Genomic DNA, 24,725 nt, shown 5'->3' on the forward strand with positions numbered 1-24,725 from the left:
ACTAGATCCTGCTACAACATTCCAGGAAAAGAACGGCACGGTCATTCATTAGTCCAATTAAGTGTCCTTTAGAACCTAAAAGAAAAGAACCAACATCCACATGATATCAAGGTGAGAAAAGGATGAAGATATCCTCTTCTAAAGGGTTGAGGGAGAACAACCAGGTACAGCTACCTCTGCAGCTGCTGGTGAAGCTCTTGGAGGGAGTGATGACATAAATCCCCTCCTCCTGTGTACTTTTTCCAGGATCCTCCAAACCAAGGAGCCAGGACTTCAATAGAGAAGACGGTCTGCTCAACACAAGCACCACAGGGACATTAACATCCATTGTGAGAACTAGACTGAGCCCTCTCGCTGCCTTTGGGAGCCTTGCTGGGTATCAGTGGACAGGAATTGGGAGTCATTGTTTGGTGTCAGAGAGAGGAAGGGCTTCACTGGCTGCAGTTCTCCAGGTGGACAAGGCCTCTGAGAAGTACGGCTCTCCTAAGAGATCAGGAGTTGGACAGGATGTGAGTTTTTTAAAATTCCCATAGTGGAGGAGCAGTGCCGCCTGCTGTTAAAAACAAAATTCAGCTCAGTAAAAATGAAGACCTTATTGGCTTTATTCAACAATGCATGAATTGGCAGCATCCTGCAGCAGAGATAAAGGAGCTCCGAGGAGCTAGACGAAATGAAAGATTTTTATAGGCAGAAGGGAACAGGAACAAGGAAGTTATATGGGGCAAAAAGCAGACTAGCTACTGCAAAGTTCCTTTCTGTTGCGGGCTGAGAGGAGCCTATCAGGCAGACGACCCATGGGTGCTGAGCAGGCAATTCCTGACTGACTGGCTTAAGTTTCCATTTCCAGGAGAGCCGAAACTGTCAGTAAATTAAGACTCAGTTTGGTGATGTGGGGTTTAGCATAAGTGACTCCATTTTGGGCCTGTTGTCTTGTTTTGAATACTGTAAATCAAAAGTCTGAACTAGAGGAACTTTTGAGGACTGTATTTTAATTTTTCTACTGAGTAAACGTGTAAAAAGACCTAACGTTTGTAATTTTAAAACAAAGAAAAATAGCTCTTTGAAATGTAGAAGAAAGGAGGAAAATATCCTAAGCAAACTGGGATACTTTACCTGTTAAAAACCATGAGGCCAATTTTGATATAGGAGGTATGGATGAAATTGTGTCAGGAGCTTTTTTTAAAAAGTGCCTCCAAGGAAAGTAGGCCAGGTAACATATGATGAGGAATATGCAAGTAATGAGGACTAAAGTAGGGAGATATAAAATTTTTAATTTTGAAAATTTTAGTAAGACAAAAGTCTGGAATGATTTTACAATAATAAATTCCCTGAAGAGAAAAAAAACCCAGCAACTTAAAAGAGCATGCAAGCATATTTTATTCCAGGAAAAGAACGGCACGGTCATTCATTAGTCCAATTAAGTGTCCTTTAGAGCCTAAAAGAAAAGAACCATCCACATAGCACACATCTAAATGTGTGAAGTGAATTAGTTGCAAAATGGCTTTAATCACGTGCTGATGAAAAGAGAATGAGTGGTTTTCAAAATTAAAAGGTGACAAATTATGCAAATATAAATAAAGCCAGGTAGCATATATACAGGAAAATATTTATGTAAATTTTTTTTAAATATCAAGAAACATACTTTAAAGGTAATTTAATGGGCTCAAAGGTGGCCACATTTAGAGAAGGGGCTAGAGATGGCACTCAGGAGAAGAAACTGTGGTGGAGCGTTTAAACCTGGGTGTAAATTTTCTCAGGCTTCCAATTATTTTTCCCTCTTCTTTTCTAGTCCAGCTTTCCTCCTTCAAAGAACTCTTGGAAAGTAATTGGGAATATTGGAATCAGGTGAATAAATAATGATAAAATTTGGGGGAAAACACTCAAAAACTCTGTGTAGTATAATCAAACAAGTATTTGGGGCTTAGATTTCTGGATTCTAGTCCCATAGCCAACATTACTGGCTACGTAACTTTGGACAAACCTATTCATATCTGTGAGTTTCAAGTTTTGTTTTGTATTGTTTTTCTATCTATAAAGTGAGGCGAGTTGAGCGAGACGCTCTCCAACATCATGTGTTCTGCTATGCATGGTACTATAACGTTTCATCAGACTTGTCACAAGACCTCTGATGAAATATTGAGTGAGGTATTATAAAACATTTGATAAAGCTTTGTATGTAAAAAAAGCTGGAAAATTAAGTTGAAGGGCCACATTTACTAAATGTACTTTTAACATGTTGAAATAAGTGCTAAAATGCAGTCATCATAGAAACAACTTTGCCAATGGCCACAGGATATGTGGCATCTTGATGAATGTTTTCATCTCTAGCTTTTAGGACAGCATGTTAGATTCGGAATAGGATTGGAAGTGTTAAAATCATATCTGTCCAAGTAATCTAAAAAGAAGAGAAAGATTCTAAAACAACTATAGACCAAGCATTTAAAATTTTTTTGAACTTTAGAAATTCAGTTTATTTTGATTACAGTTAATTCTTTTTTTATTGAGTTCATAATAGTTTACATCAATGTGAGATTTCGGTTGTACATTGTTTCTTGACTGGCACCACATAAGTGCTCCCCTTCACTCCCAGTATCCCTCCCACCTGGTAACCACTGAACTGTTTTCTTTGTCCCAATACTTGTTTATATTCCACATATGAGGGAAATCATCTGGTGTTTGTCTTTCTCAGACTGGCTTATTTTGCTTAGCATGATTCCCTCTAGGTCCTTCCATGTTATTGCAAATGGGATGAATTTGTCCTTTTTTCTGGCTGAGTAGTATTCCATAGTATATTTATACCACATCTTCTTTATCCAATCATCGGTCCATAGGCACTTGGGTTGCTTCCATCTTGGCTATCGTGAATAGTGCTGCGATGAACACAGGGGTGCGTATGTTACTTTGGATTGTTGATTTCAAATTGTTTGAGTAGATACTCAGTAGTGGGATAGCTGGGTCATACAGTAGGTCTATTTTTAGTTTTTTGAGGAATGTCCATACTGTTTTCCATAGTGGTTGCACCAGTCTGCATTCTCACCAGCAGTGTGTGAGGGTTCCCTTCTCTCCACACCCTCTCCAATATTTGTTATTTTTAGTCTTAGTGATTATTTAACAGGCATAATGTGGTATCTTAGTGTAGTTTTGATTTGCATTTCCCTGATGATTAGTGATGTTGAACATCTTTTCATGTGTTTATTGGCCATCTGTATATCTTCTTTGGAAAAATGTCTGTTCATCTCCTCTGCCCACTTTTTGATTGGGTTGTTTACTTTTTTATTGTTCATTTGTGTGAGTTCCTTATGTATTATGGAGATTAACCCCTGGTCAGATATATGATTTGCAAGTATTTTCTCCCAATTGATGGGTTGTCTCTTTGTTTTGATCCTAGTTTCTTTTGCGTTGCAGAAGCTCTTTAGTCTGCTGAATTCCCACTTGTTTATTTTTTCTTTTTGTTTCCCTTGTCTGAGAGGACATGATATTTGAAAAGATGCTTTTTAGTTCAATGTCAGTGTACTATCAATGTTATCTTCCAGGAGTTTTATAGTTTGAGGACGTATTTTCAAGTCTTTGATCCATTTTGAGTTTATTTTTGTGTATGGTGTGAGATAGTGGTCTACCTTCATTCTTTTGCATGTGGCTGTCCAGTTTTCCCAACACCATTTATTGAAGACACTATCTTTCTCCATTGTATGTTCTTGGCTCCTTTGTCAAAGATTAGCTGACCGTGGATGTGTGGTTTTATTTCTGGGCTTTCAGTTCTGTTCCATTGATCTGTGTGCCTCTTTTTGCACCAGTACCACAAGCATTTAAAATTTTGATTTATTATTTTTATTGGTCATTATATAACTATTAATATGCCACTTTTTTTCAGAGTGTATCCTACATAATGAAAGCTAGAAAATTAGAAATTGTGAACATTCATTTCTGCAGAGAGGAGCATTCTCAAGGCTTGAGCAAAAGCTTTTAGACATCTGCATAGGAGTAATTATTGAAGTCACGAGGTTGGTGAGATTTCAAAAGGAGAGAGAGAGAAAGCAAAGAGAACACAAGACTGGCCCTGGGAATATCTTTCTTTACGGTGCAAGACGGTACAGTTGGGAGACAGGAAAATCAGGGGTCTGTATCTATGGAAGCAGGAAGACTTTCAATGAGAGAACGGCTAAGAGGATAAAGAGCAGCAAAGAGATAAAAAGGAAAGTCAATGTGTGGCATTTCCATAAAAACAAACAGAGGTTTTTCCTAAAACCAAACCATCTTGACAACTACTACCTCTTGTCTACTGGAGGAAGGGGAAGAAAGCTGTGGTCAATATTCCATCTTCTACCACATTCACTCTAAAGTACCCACTGCTCTCTTTACTTTCTCTTTAAAAAGCCCAGGGAACTAACTTCCAAGACTCAGACACATAAAGGTCACTTTTAAACAAAGTGGTGATGTCAGAAATAGCAGAGTTTAGGAACCGAGAGAAGAGAATTCATGGCGAAGCTCCATGATGTATTAGGCAGAAAGCAGCTGCACCAGGACAGAGGTCAAGCATCAGAACATGGATTCCTGCTGGGCACTCTGTGAAACACAGCTGGCTTCTCAGCTCATCTATAACAGCACTTGCTTCACTCTTTCTGATCTTTTCTTTCCTTTTTTGGTAGCTTAGCCAAAGGATCTCTCTGTCTCTGACTATGTTTCTCAACCTCCCCTCCTTTCTCTCACTCTATTCCTCTCTGTCTCTCTTTCTCTCTCTCCATCTCACTCTCTCTCTCTCTTTTTTTTTTTTTTTTTTGGTGAGGAAGATTGGCCCTGGACTAATATCTGTTGCCAAGCTTCCTCTTTTTTAAAATTTGTTTTGCTTGAGGAAGACTAGCCATGAACTAACACCTGTGCCAATCCTTCTCCAATTTATATGTGGGTTGCTGCCACAGCATGGCTTGATGAACAGTGTGTAGGTCCACACCCCTGGGATCTGAACCCACGAACACCAGGCAACTGAAGCAGAGCTCAGAAACTTAACCACTATGCCATCAGGTGGCTCCCACCCTCTCTCTCTCTTCATCAAGAAGTGTTTTTCCTGGGGCTGGCCCCGTGGCCGAGTGGTTCAGTTTGCACGTTCCGCTGCAGGCGGCCCCGTGTTTCGTTGGTTCAAGTCCTGGGTGCGGACATGGCACTGCTCATCGGGCCATGCTGAGGCAGCGTCCCACATGCCACAACTAGAAGGACCACAACAAAGAATATACAACTACGTACCGGGGGGCTTTTGGGAGAAAAAGGAAAAAAATAAAATCTTTAAAAAAAAAAAATAAGTGTTTTTCCTTTTCCAGAGAAGAGTCATGGGTATACTCCAGGCTCTTGACTCGGTAGGGGTCACCAACATCAATTAGAACTCCTATATAAGGAAAAGTCCTAAACATTTTTACCTACTTCAAAGAACTATCAAAATGTTGAAAATTTCAAGGATCAAGCAAAGGCTTTAATATAGCAAAAATTCTCTTTTAAACTTTAATAATTTTTAAATAACCACAAGGCTCATCTTTAAAGAGTGTACCATACAGTTCTTTGTTGGCACAAATTGTTCCCTATGTTTATAATGCGTTTCTGTAAATGCCTTTGATTGACAGCAACCAGTTGTGTTACAAAACAGTGTGACATCAGGTCAATCATGATGAAACTTGATAATGCCACATCAATAATGTGACATTTTATGCTGTACTTTGGAACAAATTGCTGGAAGGGAAAAAAATGATACTCAGTAGTGGATGAATATTCTAAACAAATGTTAGCGCATCACATTGTGGCCTTTGTTGACAGCATTCAAGGCCAATGGTATGATACCAATGACCCTCAGAATCCTTAACGCCTCTTAAATTGAGAAATAAATACATCCTTCAAAGCAGGACATAACACGTCCTGTTGTGTTTATGAAAACATTGCACTATGTAATTTATTTAATTTCACATCAAATCATTAAATACATTTGGATACATATTTTAGGAGTATATACAACTCCTAAAAGCAACCACATGCCCTACAGCCACAATTATAGGATGAACAGAGTAGGAAACATTGGTCAATCTTCTGTAGGGTAGATTATTCAAATAAGCAAATCACCACATAAAAGAAAGCTGACCCATCCCTGACTCCATTAAATAAAGTCACTGTGCTCTACTCTCCCTGTCTGGTATGGTCATACCAGCCTGAGCATAGTAAGGACCAAAGCTTTAGCTTAGCTGCAGGAAATTCAAGCAGAAAAACAAGTCACAAAGGGCCTAAAATGATGCAGGAACTATCTAGCTTGCAGAAATCTTCACCCAGAAGGAGTGAGATGGACTGACACAGAGAGTGGGAGAGATGAGGTGGTGGCAACTGGCGGAGATGAACTATAGTGGGTTACCCAGAATTGTCTATTGGGGAACTTGATTAATTCTCTGCCTTGTGTGATGGAAACCCTATTCCTCATCTCCCCATTTAAATCTTCGCTTAATTTCATATGTTAGTTGACGTATTGAGGAGGTGGACCTGTTTGGGCAATGGAACATCATGCTAAGAGCACTTTTTTTTTTTTTTTTTTTTGGCAGCAGTGCTCTTTTATTCAGAGAATAGCATGGAGTAGCATGGGGACAGGACCCATGGGCAGTAAAGAGCTGCAAACATGGGTTGAGGGTAGGGCCAAATTTAAAGCATAGGTATGTGAGTTCTCTCTTTTTTTTTTTTTTATTTATTTTATTTTTTTTATTGAGTTATTGATAGGTTACAATCTTGTGAAATTTCAATTGTACATTAATGTTTGTCAGTCATGTTGTAGGTGCACCACTTCACCCTTTGTGCCCACCCCCACCCCACCTTTCCCCTGGTATCCACTAAACTGTTCTTGGTCCATAGTTTTAAATTCCTCATGTGAGTGGAGTCATACACAGATTATCTTTCTCTCGCTGGCTTATTTCACTTAACATAATTCTCTCAAGGTCCATCCATGTTATTGCAAATGCAATGATTTTGTTCTGTTTTGCAGCTGAGTAGTATTCCATTGTATATATGTACCACATCTTCTTTATCCATTCGTCTGTTGATGGGCACTTAGGTTGCTTCCACGTCTTGGCTATTGTGAACAGTGCTGCAATAAACATTGGGGTGCACAGGACTTTTGGGATTGCTGACTTCAGGCTCTTTGGATAAATACCCAGTAGTGGGATGGCTGGATCGTATGGTAGTTCTATTTTTAGTTTTTTGAGGAATCTCCATACTGTTTTCCATAGTGGCTGCACCAGTTTGCATTCCCACCAGCAGTGTATGAGGGTTCCTTTTTCTCCGCAACCTCTCCAACATTTGTTGCTATTAGTTTTAGATATTTTTGTCATTCTAACGGGTGTAAGGTGATATCTTAGTGTAGTTTTGATTTGCATTTCCCTGATGATCAGCGATGATGAGCATCTTTTCATGTGCCTATTGGCCATCAGTATATCTTCTTTGGAGAAATGTCTGAGAGCACTTTTGAGATGAGTGACAGTAAGAACTAAAGCCTCCGATGGAAGTCTCAAGTAACTTATGCTGTTGCCTCTTCACAGGAGCTGTTGATTTCCTGTTCTCTGAATATGCCACAGCTCTCCTGCTTTTATAACTTGGATCTTCTTCTCTTCCCATGAGCTAAACCTAACATCTCTTCAAGTTTCATCTCAAATGCTGCATGCTTAGTGAAGTGTGTTCTAATTTCCTAACTGGACATGAGCTCCTCCTACATATTTATAGCAGCTTGTAAGTATATTTCTTATGGCACGTAAAATAATCTAGCTTATATTCTACCTGGTATGGCATTCAGCTTGAGGTCAGGAATTGTGCTTTATGTATCTTTATAGTCACAGATGTGCTAACCTGGTAGTCAATAAATGTTAGGCAAAATACATTGAACAAAAATGCTTGATTGTTAGTAAGAAATACAAAAATTAGTTTCCTTTTCTCTGCCCTCTCTAAAAATTATCTTAAAAGAGAGAGGAGGAAATGTTCAAATTTAAATATTTAATTAGACTGTGTCCTCATACCTCTTTGTGAGCTACATTTATTTAAATAATCTCTTCTAACTGTAGCAAGAGAATAGATATTTCTTTGAAAGGAGAGCGTGACTTTTAGTTCTTATCTGCTACCTTTTAGAGGGACAGAAAGTGAGGTTCTCTGAAAACCCTGTATTGGAAACACCATTGTTTATCTCCTAGGTAGTATTTGTGACTGTTGTGGGGGACTGGAATTGGCCACCCCAAGATATGTCTCTTTGGCATGAGGATTATTTTGGACTGGTTACTTTTAAAAACTGCAGACAGGAAAGAAACTCTGAAAAGTAGAATTTACTCACCCTTTGATAAGAGACATTTACATTTGTAAGGGAAATCTCCATCTGTAAATGTGTCTCCCTCTCTGTACCAGGAAGAAGGGGGGATGACCTTATCTCTAGAAACTCTTATCAATGTGGAAGGCAAGGACTTAAATCTGCATAATAACCTTACCCTTATTTACTATACATTTTTGGTGACCTCCCATGATCAACTCCCCGCATCCCCAGCTTCCTCCTTTGTCGTTACCTGAGGGTGGTATTTAAGGGAAGAGCTTCCACCATTTTGGTGAGTTGCTCAGTTTGCCTGAGCATCTCCCATGTATACATGTTATAAAGCTTTGTTTAATTTTCTCCCACTCTGTCTCATGTGAATTTAATTTGTTCTCTGGCTAGAAGGACCCAGAGTAGGTAGAGGAAATGTCTTCCTCCCCTACACTGTATTCTGTATTATATCTTTGTTGGCACACAGGTTGTTCTTTTTCAGTAATTGATTAGAGGAATATATTCAGAAGAATATTACTTTTGACAGTTGTTTTCTAAAAGAAGGCACTTCTTTTGCTCTTTTGATTTCTTTTTCTATTTCTTTTTCTTTTAATTCTTTCCATTTGGAAAGAGTTAACTGAGGACAGCATTGAACTTGCCCCAATATCAGTTATTTTGTAGTCCACTGTCCTGACAGAGACACAGAAAATGTGACTCACATGGTGTCCTATATATTGCCTAGTCTCTTTTTCAGGCTCAGACATCAGCAGGAGACAATAATGATTGATTAGAACCACAAAAGCCCTTGAATTCCTCTTTCACAAAATTAATCTTTTCCTTTGCATGTACAAACCCTGCCTTATACTACATCTCTGCTACTATCTGAAAGACTAAAATAAAAACAAGACAAAATAAAATGCCATATGCTGTGGACCAGGACATGAAGGCTTATGCATTTCAGTTTGGGCTATTTGCCGTGAAAGTAACAGAATGCAGCAGCCATTCACAAAGAAAGCACCATCTGAGAGAGATCATTTAATTTAAATATGCTTGGAATCTCCTGCTTTTGCATATACATAGGAAAAGGAGCAGTCCTTAAATGAAAATACAATTATTTTTGCACCTTCATTGCCATGGTACTTCAGATTCTGTTTACTGGTAGCTGTTGGGAAAATTCTGACTTCCTGTAAATAGAATTCAAAGTATTCTGAGAGATAAAATAGAATGAAAGAAGTGCTTTGCTGAAGTTGTGGATTTCTTTCTTCAACATTCAACTCATGGTCAGCACTAATGTACATGCAGATGTTTCATATCAAACAAAATGTGAGAAATACTGAAGTAAAACTATATCTTTCAATTTATTGGAGATTCCTTCCATTTGTAAGGCTTCTTAGATGATTTTGGCCTTTAGAGTTCCCCATTTCATGGTACCTGGTCAAAAATGTCATCATCATTCATTGAACACATATTTTTTGAGTATCAATTATATGTCATGTGTTTAAGCACAAAAATAAAGAAAGACCCTGCCCCTCAAGGTGTTCAGAGTTTAGGAGGTGAAAAAAAAAGAGGAAGAAAAGATACTATTGAGTCCAATATGGTAGGGTAGCATGTGTTGGATGAATCTTCCTGTCTATACCAAATACTAACTCTTGATAAGATAGAAAATGAACTGCTGATGGCAGCAGCAATGATCTGAGAGCAGGAAAAATTGAGGGGAGTTCACACTTGAAGAAGAGAATCATGCTGTGTTCAAGCTAGATTTATATTATTCATTCCCAAGGATTCTCTTCAGTCAATATAGCATGAGACAGATAAACTTAAGCAGACAGCTGCAGTATTATTGGCCTGAAGAGATGTAAGTAGAAGTTTTTGGGGTGTGAGAGGGCCTGGAAATTGAAGGGAAAAAAACTCAGAAGGGGGGATCTACAGAGAGGAGAGCCCAAAATCTGTATATAAATTGTCTTAAATCCTTGCCTGATTCTGGAACTGTGTACGTAAGAAGGAAACCAAACAGAGCCCGAGAATAAAATAACAACTAGAAGCCTGAAAGAGCTTAGCAGAAATATCAATACTTGTTGCCCTTGGCAAAAGATAGACAGTTTGGAGTTCAAATTTCACATATTAGAGGGACATGATAAATATCTCACACTTTCTATTGAAATCCCAGAAAAGCATTGCCTTAGGAGTAAGAAATATATTCCAGAACTAAGAAATTTGTCATAGTCCTAAGGACAGAACTGAAATAACTCCACCTAACTGAGCCAAAAACCAAGCCTCCAAAAGCTCAAGGTGGTCCTCGGGCAATGTAATAATCCACTAGAGAAAACTAAATAATTCTCATAGGCTTTACACCGCATCATCCACAACGTCTAGTATACAAACAAAAATTATTAAAAATGTGAAGGAATAAGAAAAAGTGAGCCATAGTCAAGAGAAAAATCTGTCAAAGGAAACAACAGGCGCACTGACAATATTGATGATGGATTTAGCAGAAAAGTACTTTTGAGTATCTCTAATAAATATGCTAAAGAATCTACAGGAAAAAGTTGATATAATGGGAGAAGAGATGAGGATTTCAGGAAAGATGAAACTGTAAGAAAGAATGGCGAGCCTAGAAATGAAAAAGTAACATTTGAAATAAAAATGTAATTGAATAGAATTAACCATGTATTGGATGCAGGAAAAAAAAAAAAAAAAAACCCTGTGAACTTGTAAACAGCTCAAAAGAAATCAACCAAACTGAATAACTGAGAAAAAATGGAAAAATATTAACAGAGCCTCAATAAACTGTGGGACAAGGTCAAGAAGTCTACCATACACGTAAATGAAATCCCAGAAGGAGAGGAGAGGAGAAGATAATGGAGCAAAACAATTATTTGTGGAAAAATTATCTGAAAATTTTCCAAATCTGATTAAAAAATGGCAACCTACATGTGGTAGATAGTCTCCAAACTTCTAGAGACAAAAGATGCAATGTCCAATAATAAAAACAACACTTGATGGGATTAACACAAATTTGAAATTGCAGAAGATTAGTGTATGTGAAGACACAGCCAGACAAATTATTCAAAATGAAGCAGAGAAAAAAAGACTGAAAAACAAGCACAGAGCAACAGTGATCTGTGGGTTAACTTCAAGTAGCCTAACGGACATGTGACTGGAATCCTGATGGGGATAAGAGGCAGAATAGAAAAACATATTTGAAAAATAATCCCTGAATTTTTTTCCATATTTGATAAAAATTACAAACTCGTAGATGCAAGAAGTTTAATGGTGCTCAAGCACAAATATATGAATAAAATTATATCAAGGGACATCACGATCACATTTCTTAAAACCACTGATAAAAAATGATAAAAGAACACAAAGAGAAAAGACACTTTAAATACAGGGGAACAAAGTTAAGAATGAAAGTGGATGTTTTGCTGGAAACAACACAATTCAAAAGACAAAAGACTAATATCTTCAAAGTACTGAAGAACAAAACCTGTTAACCTATGCTTCTATATCCAGTGAAAACATTTCAAAAACAAAGGTTAAATAAAGACTTTTTCAAACATACAAAAGAATTAATCACCAGCAGACTTGCACTAAAGAAATATTGAAACACTGTTCAGGCAGAAGGAAAATGAAACCAGATAAATGTGTGGACATATATAAAGGAATGAAGAGCCTCAAAAATGGTGACTATGTATGTATAAATATTTCTTTTTCTTAATATTTACGTCTCCTTTAAGCAAATATAATAGGAATGTAATGTGGGCTTTACAGCATATGCAGAAGTAAAATGCATGACACAAATACAACAAAGGCCAGAAGGTTAGCAAAGAAATATGCTGTCTTAAGTTTCTTATACTTTAGGTGAAATGGTATAAGATCACTTGAAGGCAGATGGTGGGCAGTTAAAAGTGTTTGCTATAAACCCTACAGCAACCTCAAAACAAAATGTAAACCAACAAAAGGGATAAAATGGAATCATAGAAATATTCAACTAATCTAAAAGAAGGCTAAAAAAGAGAAAAAGATCGACAGATGAGAAAATTAGAAAATAAACACTAACATGGCAGATTTTTGCCCTTACATATTAATGATCAAATTATTATAAACTATCTAAATTATTCAATTAAAAAGCAAAGCTTATCAGGTTGAAGAGGGAAAAAGACAATTATAGGCTGCCTATAATAAATCCACTATAAATATCAAGGCACACATAAATTAAGAAAAAAAGGAGAAGAAGAGATTTACTATGTTAACACTGATAGAGAAAAAAAAAAGAGTCACTTCATGATAGAAAAAGATGAGCAAATCAAATCCAACGTAAGCAGAAGAATGGAAATAATAGAGTGAAAATCAATAAAAAATAGAGAAAATTGATGAAACTAAAAGATGGTCTTTCGAGAAGATCAATATAATTGATCAACCTCTAGGCAGATTGATCAGGAACGAGAGAGAGGGACAGAGAGAAGATACAAATTGCCAATATCAGAAATCAGAAAGATGACACTGCAGATTCTCCTTCTATTAAAAAGGTAAGAAAGGAATTTTACAGAGAGTTTATGCCAATAAATTAGACAACCTAATTGGAATGGACAAATTCTTTGAAATACACAGAGTTAACTCATAATGAAATATATAACCTCAATAATATCTTTAAAGAAATTACATTAGCTGTAAAAACAAAAACCTTACTTTGAAGAAAATCACATGTCCATGTAGTTTCACTGGTGAATTCTACCAATCCTTTAAGGAATAATTACTAATTCTGCACAAACCCTTCAAAAGATTGAACAGGAAACTGTAATATCTAACATATTGCATGATACCCACATAACCTTGACACCAAAATTGGACAAAAATATAACAAGAAAACTATATATCATATTCAATTATCAAAAACATAAATTCAAAAATTCTTAACAAACTCTTAGCAAATGAACCAGTAATGTATTAAAAGGTAATGTTACAACTGGAATTTGACTTATAAATGCAAGATTAATCACTCAAAGATTAATCAACGTAATGTACCATATTAGCAGAAAAACATTAACATCTAAATTGATGTGGGAAAAGCATTTGACAATATCCAACATCCATCCATAAAAACTCTCAGCAAACTAGAAATAGAAGGGAACGCTCTTAACCTGATAAAGGGTATGTACCAGAAATCCATAAATAATAGCAGACAATGTGGAGACACTTACTCTTTTCTGCTTAAGATTAGGAACAAGGCAAGAACGTCTGCTCTCATCACTTCTATTCAAAATTGTATGGTAGTTCGAGCCAGTGAAATAGTGAAAAAGAAGGGAAAAAAAGAAAAATAAGAAAGGAAGGAGGAAAGAAGGAAGGAAGGAAAAAGAAACAAAGGAAAGATGTTCAGTAAATCTATCTTTTTTTGCAGCTGAAATGATGGACAATCCTGGAGAATCTATAAAAATCTCCAATTTTAGGAAGATTTCAGAATATAAGATTAATTGCCTATCGAAATAAAAAATATGAAGTTCAAAGATCAATTGCATTAAAAGAATGAAAAGACAAGCCACAGACTGGTAAAAAATATTTGCAGAAGACACATCTGATAAAGACTGCTATCCAAAATATACAAAGAGATCTTAAAACTCAACCATAAGAAAACAAACAATCTGATTTAAAAATGGGCCAAAGGGGGCCAGTGCGGTGGTGCAGCCATTAAGTTCGCACGTTCTGCTTCAGCAGCCCAGGGTTCGCCAGCTCAGATCCCTGGTGCAGATCTGCCCACCACTTATCCAGCCATGCTGTGGCAGGTGTCCCACATATAAAGTAGAGGCAGATGGGCACAGATGTTAGCTCAGGGCCAATCTTCCCCCCAAAAAAAGATCTAGACTTCTCACCAAAGAAGATACGCAAGATGGCAAATAATCATGTGGAAAGATGCTATACGTTATGTCATTAGGGAAATGCAAATTACAATAACAATGAGTTACCACTACACATCTATTAGAATGGCCAAAATCCAGAACACTGACAACATTTAATGCTGATGAGGATGTTGGGCAACAGGAATTCTCATTCATTACTGGTGGGAATGCAAAATAGTATCCAGTAGGAAGACAATTTGGTAGTTTCTTACTGTATGGTCCAGCAATCACAATTCTTAGTATTTTCCCAAGTGGGTTGAAAACTTATGTCTATACAAAAATCTGTATGTGGAAGTTTATAAGTAGCTTTATGCATAATTGGCAAAACTCAGAAGCAACCAAGAAGTCCTTTAATAGATGAATTGGTAAATAGACTTTGGTACATCCAGACAATGGGATATTTTTCAGTGCTAAAAAGAAATGAGCAATCAAGCCCTGAAAGGACAGGGAAGAAGCTTAAACTCATATTACTAAGTGAAAGAAGCCAATCTGAAAAGAAGCCAAAGTGTATGGCTCTAGCTATATGACATTCTGGAAAAGATGAAACAATGGAGACGGTAAAAAGATCAGTGATTCCCAGGAGTTGGGGGGAAGGAGGGATGAACAGGCAGAGCACAGAGGATTTTGAGGGCAGTGAAATTACTCTATATGATACTATAATGGTAGATACATCTTATACATTTCTCAAAACCCAAAGAATGTATGACACCAAGATTGAAGAGTACTACGGATTTCAGGTAATAATCTGTCAATGCAGGTTCATTGATTGTTACAAATGTAACACTCTGGGGTGAGATGTTGATAGGAGGGAGACCGTGCACGTTTGGGGCAGTGGGAATTTAAGAACTCTGTACTTTCTGTTCAATTTTTCTGTGAACCTAAAACTGCTCTAAAAAGAAAAGTCTATTTAAAATGAAAAAAAAAAATCAAGTACATTTTTATATATAGCAACAAACAATTGGAAATTGAAACTAAAGAAAGGTATCATTTACAATAGCATCAAAAAACACGAAAAACTGAGTGGAAAATCTGACCGAAGATGTGCAAGAACTGCATACTTAAAATTACAAATTGTTGCTGAAAGAAATGTAAAGACCTATAGAAAGGGACACACACGCACAGAGGTGTGCACAATGTTCATGGTAGAAAGACAATGTTGTTCAGACGTCAGTCATTCCCAAATTAATGGATAGATTCAACATAATCTCAGTTAAAGTATTAGCAGGCTGCATGTAGACATTTTCAACCCAGTTGTAAAATTTATATGGAAATACAGAGGATCTAGAACAGCCAAAACAATTGTGAAGAAAAACAAAGTTGAAAAACTTAAACTACATGATTTTAAGACATTTTAAAGCTACAGTAATTAAGAAAATATGCTACTGGCCTAAAAGTGGGCCAATAGATCAATGGAATAGAATAGAATATCCAAAAATAGACTCAAACTATATATGGTCAATTAATTTTTGAAAAAGTTGCTTGAGGGAATGTAAAATGGTGCAACCATTTTGGAAATTAGGGACATTTTATTAAAAATTTAAATGTAAACACATCTTATGATTCAGCCATTCCACTCCTCCAGATTTATACAAAAGAAAATAAAGCATGCATCCATAGAAAGAATTGTACATGAATGCTCATTCTAGCTTCATTTATAAGGATCAATGACTGGAAACAATCAAAATATGAAATAATAGGCAAATGGATATACAAAGGTTCTATACATGTATATATAACACCTTTGTATTTCATAGTGATTTCGTAGTAAATGTATTTTCACAGTATACATTTGTGTGTTATGTATACGTAATAATTTCATAGTATGTGTTGTCAAACATCAATTTTATACATTAAATATGTGCAATTAAAAAAATGTATAAAAATGACAATTTCAAGAGTTGACAAGCATATAGATATCATATATATATATATCAGGAAAAAGGAAGAAAACATTGATACAAGCAACCACATAAACAAATAGAATAATTAAGTGAAAAAAGCCAGACAAAAAGCACTATGTGCTGTATGATTCTATTATACAAAATTCTATGAAATGCAAACTAAACCCATAGTGACAGAACGCAAATCAATAGTTGTAAGGGTAGGAGGAAGGACAAGGTGGGATTACAAAAGAGAACAAGGAAACTTTTAGGAATGAGGGATCTGCTTATTATCTTGATTGTGGTGATAATTTCGTAGTATACGTATGTTGAAACATCAATTTTACACTTTAAATACGTGCAACGTTAAAAATATGTATAAAAATGACAGTTCTAAGTGTCGACAAGGATATGGAGGAAGCAGACCTCTCATACATTGCTGGTTGGAGTGTACAATGATTTGGAAAACTACTGGGCCTTCTTTATAAAATTAAGCCTACACCTGCCCTTTGACTCAGCAATTCCACTACTAGTTATTTACTCAATACTATTGAAAACACGTGTCCAAAGAAAATCCTCTGCAAGAATGTTCACAGCAGCATTGTACATAGTATCCAAAAACAAAAAAGTAGCTCAAATACTCACAAAAGGTGAATGGATAAGTAAATTATGGTATATGTGTTCAATGGAATATTTCTAAGAAAAAAGGAATGAACTACTGATAAACACAACAAACAGGTAAGCATCTAAAACATTAAAGAAGCCTGGCATGAAGGAGTACATGTTCTATGATTCCATTTATATGAAGTTTTAAAACAGGCAAAACTATGGTATAGTGACAGAAATCAGATCTTGGCTTAAAAAAGAATGGAATGGTCAGAGAGGCAAGAGAGGAGTCCAGAAGGGTGGACAGGCCATATGCGTGACAAGTCGCCAAACTAACAAATTTCAACTTTGTATGTCTTGAAGGTGATTCAATGATAAAGCCATAAAAGAACTTTAGAAATCTTTTAGCCTAAAACCATCATGTTACAGTCTCTGACTTTCATTTGCCCAGGAAATCATAGTGACATATTATACTCAGAGGATTCTTTTTAGAATGTTTACTGCTTTTATAAAATTGGCCATTTGCAGCTATGTCCAGGAAGAGGATGGAAGTTGTACAAACATAGAAACATCTCATAAAATAGAGATAAAGAACAAAGGCAAAGATTTGACAAGCCTACATTTGGAGAGTATTTTCAGGAACTGATTTAAAGAGGATACTCTTTGTTTTTGGCCATGAGGTTAGTGTAGTAGATCAAGTTCAGAAAAATCGGTGTTGGCCATGAGGTCAGCATTACAGATCCAGATCAGCAGAAATTGGAAACTGTCCTTCTAGAGGAAGAAGTAGTTGAAGGAGAAGTTCTAAGAACCAAGAGGAAGATATTCAAGAGACAACTAATACTCACACTCTCAAAAGTAGCCAGGAACAGCTGGGTAGGACCCTGCACCTCAGAAGCCAAGGGTAAGAGAATCACCCAGCTAAACATTATGTGATAACAGAGAAATTTAATAGAAGAGAACTTGAGTTTTTCCCTGAACCTGAGGATTGTTCATCATCCTTCAGAATATTTTTCTTCTGATTTTATCACTTTTGCTACCTTTATTTTTTTTCTTTATATTTCAGGAGTTCCACAGGTTACAAGGGTCTGCTATGAAGGGTATCTCAAACCAGGAGGGTGTAGCTCAGTGGTAGGGCATGTGTTTAGCATGCTCAAAGTCCTGGGTTCAATCCTCAGCACATTCATTTCTTCTTTCTCTCACCTACCACAACTAAAATCTGTCTACCTGACAGTGCCCTTGAAAGCTAGGCAGGACAAGTAGTAGTATCCCCTTTTCAAAATGAAGAAACAAATTCAGACCTTTTCTCTCCAATCCATATCCTGTTATCTACAACACACTTCCATCATCTCTCTCGAAAGTACTGTCCAAACAAGCTGAGTGAACAGTCCTCACAGGAGACCTTCACAATATGCTGCCAGAGTCCACTGTACTTAAATGCTCATACTTTCCCGTAAATATCATACTCCATAACATAACCATATTTGTTATAGTATTACACTTTTAAACATTTTACACTTAATGCTTCACCCTACCAGATTTTGAGTAAAAGTGATGCTCCAGAAAGATGCAGTATGCTTATTCTTTCACTTCTAGCCCAATTGACACATTGATGCCAGTGATGAAGAGTGAATTGTGGACCCACAGAACCGAGTCTTCAAATGCCCTTGTTTTCTGACTCTTGCTCATCTGCCCAGCCTCATCAAAAGCCGCACTCCCTCTGCAGGTCACGTGTCCACCATGCAGCACCACTTGTATGCTCTTAAGGCTAGAAACTGACAAACTCCAAATTAATCTCATTAATAAATATTGAATATTTTTAAAACAGACTGATTTTCCTATAGGATTGTCATGGAATTGTCATCTATGCTCCAAAGCAGCATCAAAAAATAAGAAAATAGAAATTGTTTGATTCATCATGATAAAGTTTCTAATTGAAGTCAATATCATAAATTGAATATATGACTAAGACAATATCACCAGGGCTTCTATTATAAAAACTCTATTAGAATTCTCTCTGTTTTATGATTGTATTTTGATTTCTTCTCCTCCTCCTCCTTCCTCCCTTTTTTTAAAAATATTTTTAACAGTTATTGATTTCATAAAATAAACATCTGTTTGGATGAAAACCTTGGCATCGTGTTCGTGTCTGTTGTCAGAATTCGAATAGATTTGAAATTCAATTTTCATGATTTCTCATCTGTTCTTTTATGAGGCTGTATATTTCTATCAAATTTATATTTATTTGAATAAGGGTTCATAAGGCTCGTCATTGAGTTCATATTATCCTCTACGGCACCTAGAAAGTGTTCTCCCCAAACTTCTTTCCAAAGATCTCTTTTGGGAGAGCAGCTACCAGCTACTTTACATTAGTGAAGTATACTCAATTTTCCAGAGCTACCCAGGACAAGAGTTTGAGTGCTCCAAGGACATGTTTCAAGGTTGAAAGAGAAGAATTAGAAGCCTTTGACAGTGGCTGAAATTCTCCTCTGTAAGGGACAAACTTTTGACAAGCCCTTAGACCCCCTCAGTATACAATCTGCCACCGGAATTCACAGCTGAGCCTTCTCTGGACACCCTTAGCTTAAGAGTTACCTACTTTTCATTAGCAGTGAGGTCTCCAGTTCTCAGGGCTGCATACTTCAAAAGCAAAGGGTCCTTAATGAATGCTCTTTTTAGCAGAAAACACCACACATGTTGTAATTTTTGTTTAAACAGTCAATTATCTTTAAAAGAGGCAACGATAATTTGAAGTCTTATACATTTACCCATGTAATTGCCATCTCCAGAGCTCTTCACTCCTGTATGCAGATCCATATTTCCATGTGTTATCATGTTCCCTCTGCCTAAAGGACGACCTTTAACATTCCTTGCAGTGCGCTGTTATCTGTAATCATTCCAGGTGGTTCTTTCTCTAGCTTAGGGAGTTTCCTCACACACGTGAACTGATCAACAGTCAGCTGAATGCTCAAAGGGGCTATCTGCAGGTTTCTGGGGTTTTCTCTCCAATCAGCTCTCTCTCTTCAATACTCTGTCTTGGGAACTCTAGCCACCTTTGCTTCCCCAGGCTCTCAGGTCCATCCCATCACAGATATACATCCTCACGTGAGGTTCCCCACCCGTGTCTGCCCACAGGCCCTCTGCTCACAGAGCCCCTCACAGAAGCAAATCCAACAGGCTATCCTCCCCATCCAGGCTTTGACCAGACTCCCCAAGAAAACATACCCTTTCTTTTCTGCTTTTTAGGGGTTGAATTGTTTCCCTCAAAAGATATGCTGAAGTCCTAACCCCCAGCACCTCAGAGTGTGACCTAATTTAGAAATAGGGTTGTTGCAGATGTAATTACTCAAGATGAGATCATACTGGAAAAGGGTGAGCCTTTAATCCAAAATGATCAGTGTCCCTCTAAGAGACGATGTGAAGACACAGGAAGAGATTTCTCTGTGAAGAGACGGGCACGTGCAGGGAGAAGCCGTGATGGCAGAGATCGGAATGACAGAGCTGCAAGCCTAGGAATGCCCAGGATTGCGGGCCACTGCCAGGAGCTTGGAAGAGGCAAGGATAGCCTGACAGAGACATTTCTGTTGTTCTGACAAATAAAAATGGCAAGTAATAGGATATGTTGGAGTATATGAGGAAGCCATTTGGTGTAAACCTAATTCCGCCTGACCTTGTCTTTGCAAAAGGGCCTGACCAAGGCCATTGAGCATGCATTGCATATCTGCTTTAGACATTCCCTATGGCAAGAGCAAAGGCCCTTGAGATAAAGGTGCAACTTCCCTTCCCCTCCCAAAGTTGGTGTCTCCTTAAGGATTAAGCATCTTTCCTTAGGCTAGAAACTGATTGCTGCGCTCACCTGTGGCCGCCCAGCTTGAGACAATAGACTTGCCTCCTGCTATGCCCACCAAGATAGCAGACCCACTACCTGCTGCGTCCATCAAGTGCCATGGCTGTGCTGACAGGGCAATCTGGTGACTATTGTGGAAGGGACATTTCAATCATATGTGAAACACCCTCTTTGAGGGTATATAACCACACTGTGTTCCCCACTTCTTTGGAGTGCTCTGTTCCTTTGTGGAAAGACTCTCCCGGGTTATAATCCTAAGACTTAAGCTCAGAATAACCTCACCCAAATTTTCATTTGTAGATTGGTTATGGATTATGCTCATCGACAGTTCTTTGCATAGTCGCGGCAGGATTTCAGAGAAACCCACTGGAGGCCACCTGGAATCTACACTGAACCGGCATTCGGTACCAATAAGGGCCCATTGAGTCCCCTGGATCACTGCATTCTTCAGGTGACCTTGGTGAGTTCTTCTGAAATCCGGACCTCCTTATTTTAAGTTGACAGTCCAAGAGTTTATATGAGCTGGGTAAGGTCTTAAGACTAGAGGTTTTGAGGGGTACCGGTACATTTCCTAGGTGGAGAAAAACCTAGAGAGAATTCCTAAGCTGCAGGAGCTTAGAGGAGCTTGGAGTGAGCTGGGTTGGTTGTCCTTTTAATTTGGCTTTAAATTGGAGAGAATTGTGTTTATAAACTCTGAACAAACTGCTTGATAGAGAAATGAGAGACTGAACGTGTTCAGCTCCGAAGAAAAGGGACACTTGCTCCTCCCAGCCTTTACCAAAAGGTGCCCTTAGGTGACTAAGGACCTCAGTGGGAGTGTCAGAGGATCAATCCTCACGACGTGCAGCGGTCCCATACGGAACTCCACTCATTCATGGTAATTAATTACAGGCTCCTCCGTGGAAGCGCACATAAGGGCTGGTCACCCCCACGCTCTGAGCTCCCACGGCGGTATTAGGCAGCCGGAGGGAAAAACCGAGGCACGTAAGAGAGTGTTTACGACCTTTCTGTAGGGAGTAACACTCACAAGCAGCACACTTCTGACCCACTACACTGTCCTTAGAAGTTGTTCAGACTTTATTTATAAAAAAAAAAAAAAAGACAAGCAAAAAGAAAATGGGAAAACCGTGCTTTTAAAGCTGGCCAGCTCCCAGATGGACAACCTCCCAATGGAACTCCAGCTGGTTTCCTTTATGGAAACAATGCTTGCAAGTATCTTACAAAATGGGAAGGATTAACTAAGAATGACTTAAGTGGCCAAAGTGGAGAACGTTCGATATCTCAAAGCTACTGTATTTGCGAGCACAAGTAGAAAGAGCCGGCTCTAAAACTAAAGCAAAAGAATGGGAAGCTTATTATGATTGGCATTTAGAGGCTTCAAAATGTAATAATGATAAAGTGAATTCTTTACAGGAGACTAACCGTAAATTGGCAGAGACTGTATCTGAATTAAAAAAAAGGATAAGAAGTCAGAAACCGTCCCAGCCCACTTATCCCTTCCATCTCCTCTGCAGCTGCCTTTGGAATCTCAGAGCTCATCTCCTTCTTCTTTTCTAAAGTGCTCTATTCCATTGACTTAAAGTAAGCGCTTACAAAAACTTTTTCTGAATAGAACTAACCCAAATGTCTTCATCTCTCTTAGAGTTACAATGGCCATTTTCGTCTCCTTTTGAGCTTTGCAACTGGGAAACAAAGAAATCTTTAAAGAGTCAAAGTCTCCACCCCTGAGAGCCCCAACTTTGGGTTTCTGGGCCTGATCACCCCAGCAACCCTAAGTGGGGTGCGCTCTCTTGACAGTTGACTCATTGAGTATTTTAGTCACCTACTGAGTCAGTTATAAGGGTAGGAGACCTGTGATTTATTCTGTGAACTGTCCTGCTGGGGTTATGTGCCCAGCATAGGAACTGTTGTGTGACTCTTATCTTGATAACCCTCTGGAAGAGGCCATGAGGGCGAGGTCTGATCTCTTCTTTTCTTTTCTTTGTCTGTTTTGCTCATCATCTCTTGTGTTGTCACCAAGTCGAGGTTAAGTTCAGGCTGGACCTGACCAGAACCTGGACCTTCTGTAAAATTGAAAACTTGAGGAGTTTCTCTGTGCCTTTATGATGTAGTTGGACAGGTAGATCAACCTAGAATGTCATTCAAGTTACAATCCAGTTTCTGGGAAATCAAGAGCAACTGTCCTTAGAAAATCCTTGCAAGACTGGAAATACAGCTCTAAAGGCAGTTCAGATTCCACCCAGTGCCTTTATCTCGAAAAGGATTATCATCTCCCCTCTCCAGGAACTACTACCTAGCCCATCACTAATTCCTAAGACTGAAAAAAAAAAGGGGGGGGAGGAAAAACAACAGCTTCCAAATTCTTTTTGGTAGCGATCTTGAGTTCTGCTAAGTTAAGTGATAAAAATCTGAGTATCTGGGTAATTTTGGATTGGATAGAACACAAACATTGCTAAACATCTAAGTTTATCTACTTTTGGTTTTTATCGCAGAGATGCTAAAAGTCTTTGGATCTTTTACTGTAAAGTGATGTGTTCCTAGAAATTATGAAGTGTTTAGAATACTGATATAAAAGACAATTCATAATTGCTTACCTTTTTAGTGTTTACTAGGATCTGTTAATGGTTAAAAGTTCTAATTAACATATATAATTAAAGCTACTGGGAATTAATAAGGAAAATAGCTCTGTATTCAAGGAAAGTTAAAATGTGTGTTTTCAGTAAAGAAGGTATAAAGAATGGAAATATTTTTGTTTGTTTGGTTAAGAAAGATAAATTTGTCCTAATATACTAGAAAGGGAAAAAGGAAAGAAAGCATGGGACAAATTCTGAAGGCAAAAAGAAAGTTGTAGAAGGTTTGGGAAAGAAATTCTGAAAACACTTTTGTACCTGGTCAAGTTGGTTAAGATTGAAATTAAGTAAGTAAATGGGTTTTAATATGAAAAAGTAAACTGGTACAAAAATTAGAATTTGGCTCTCTCTTAAAAGGATAATTTTCTTAAACTCTTAGTCTGCTCTTGATAACGAGATTATAAAAGGATTTTCCTTCTAAGTTTACAAAAGATCTATGTTTTGTTGTATCTATGTTTATGTTTCCTAGCTGCAAAAAGACAGAGGTCTCTCTATTAAAGTTTTTTTGCTGTTGATACCTAAGCATTGTTTCACAGTGAGTGTTGTTTAAATAAGTGTTTTAAAAACCTTTTGATATTTTTGACAAGCTTTTCTCTCAAAAAAAAAAAATTCAAATCCTAAAAAAAGGTTTTCCTTTCACCTGAATGAAGGAAGAGAATTTCTCTGAGGATTTTCAGAGGGCCCCTGGGACTTCATGGAGAAATTTGCTCTCTCTTCATATAAGGTGGAAGATTCTAAACTAATTAGGGTTATTTGGTCTGTTAAATTACATTGGAAGCATTGTCAGATAAGTGATGATAATCTTTCTTAGTTGGTATTATGTGGGTAAATGTTACTGATATAAATGTTTTGAAAATTACATAACATTCCTAAAATTCTGATCTGTCCTGGTTATCAGTCATAATTCTAATTATTAGTTTAAGGTGTTGTATATCACGGGAATAATAAGTTTCTCTGTCAATTGCCATTTTTAAGTCTTTCGTTGTTTACAGTCAGTTGTTTTACTCTGATGCTCTTTGCTTTTGCAAATATGTCTCATCTTCAGAGGAATTCATGGAAAGGACTCTGACGCTTACTCTGGAACACAGGTTTCTGACAAACTTTCAGATCACAGACCTGAACTGGGTAAGAAATTACAGAAATCTAATGGAAAAACTGATGGCCTCATAAAACTGCTAACAGAAGACTAAGATCAAGAACCGGTTATACAGGACTGAATGAACTGAGGATGATTATAATTTTTTTTACGACTTTTGTTTGAAATATTGTTTTTGATGTTTTGCTTTGTTTTCTCAGATTCAAGAAAATCTTTTTCTCTTTTCTCTTGTGCTAACTATGACTTAGCAATTTGGTGAAGTTATACCTTTGTGAGCAAAACTGAAGCAATTATCTTTTTCTCCCTACCTGATCCCTCCAGAATTTGGAAACCCTTTGTGAGTGAGTATGGTTATTTTGTGGCAACATAGTTATTTGCATAAGTTCCACAAGAATCTGTTCTCCTTATAACAGGACACATTTGTTATCTTACCAAAACTTTGATTGGAATGTCATGTTTGAGAGAAACATACAGACTCAGAT

This window comes from Equus przewalskii, chromosome 9 (assembly GCF_037783145.1).
Source record: "Equus przewalskii isolate Varuska chromosome 9, EquPr2, whole genome shotgun sequence".
NCBI lineage: Eukaryota > Metazoa > Chordata > Mammalia > Perissodactyla > Equidae > Equus > Equus przewalskii.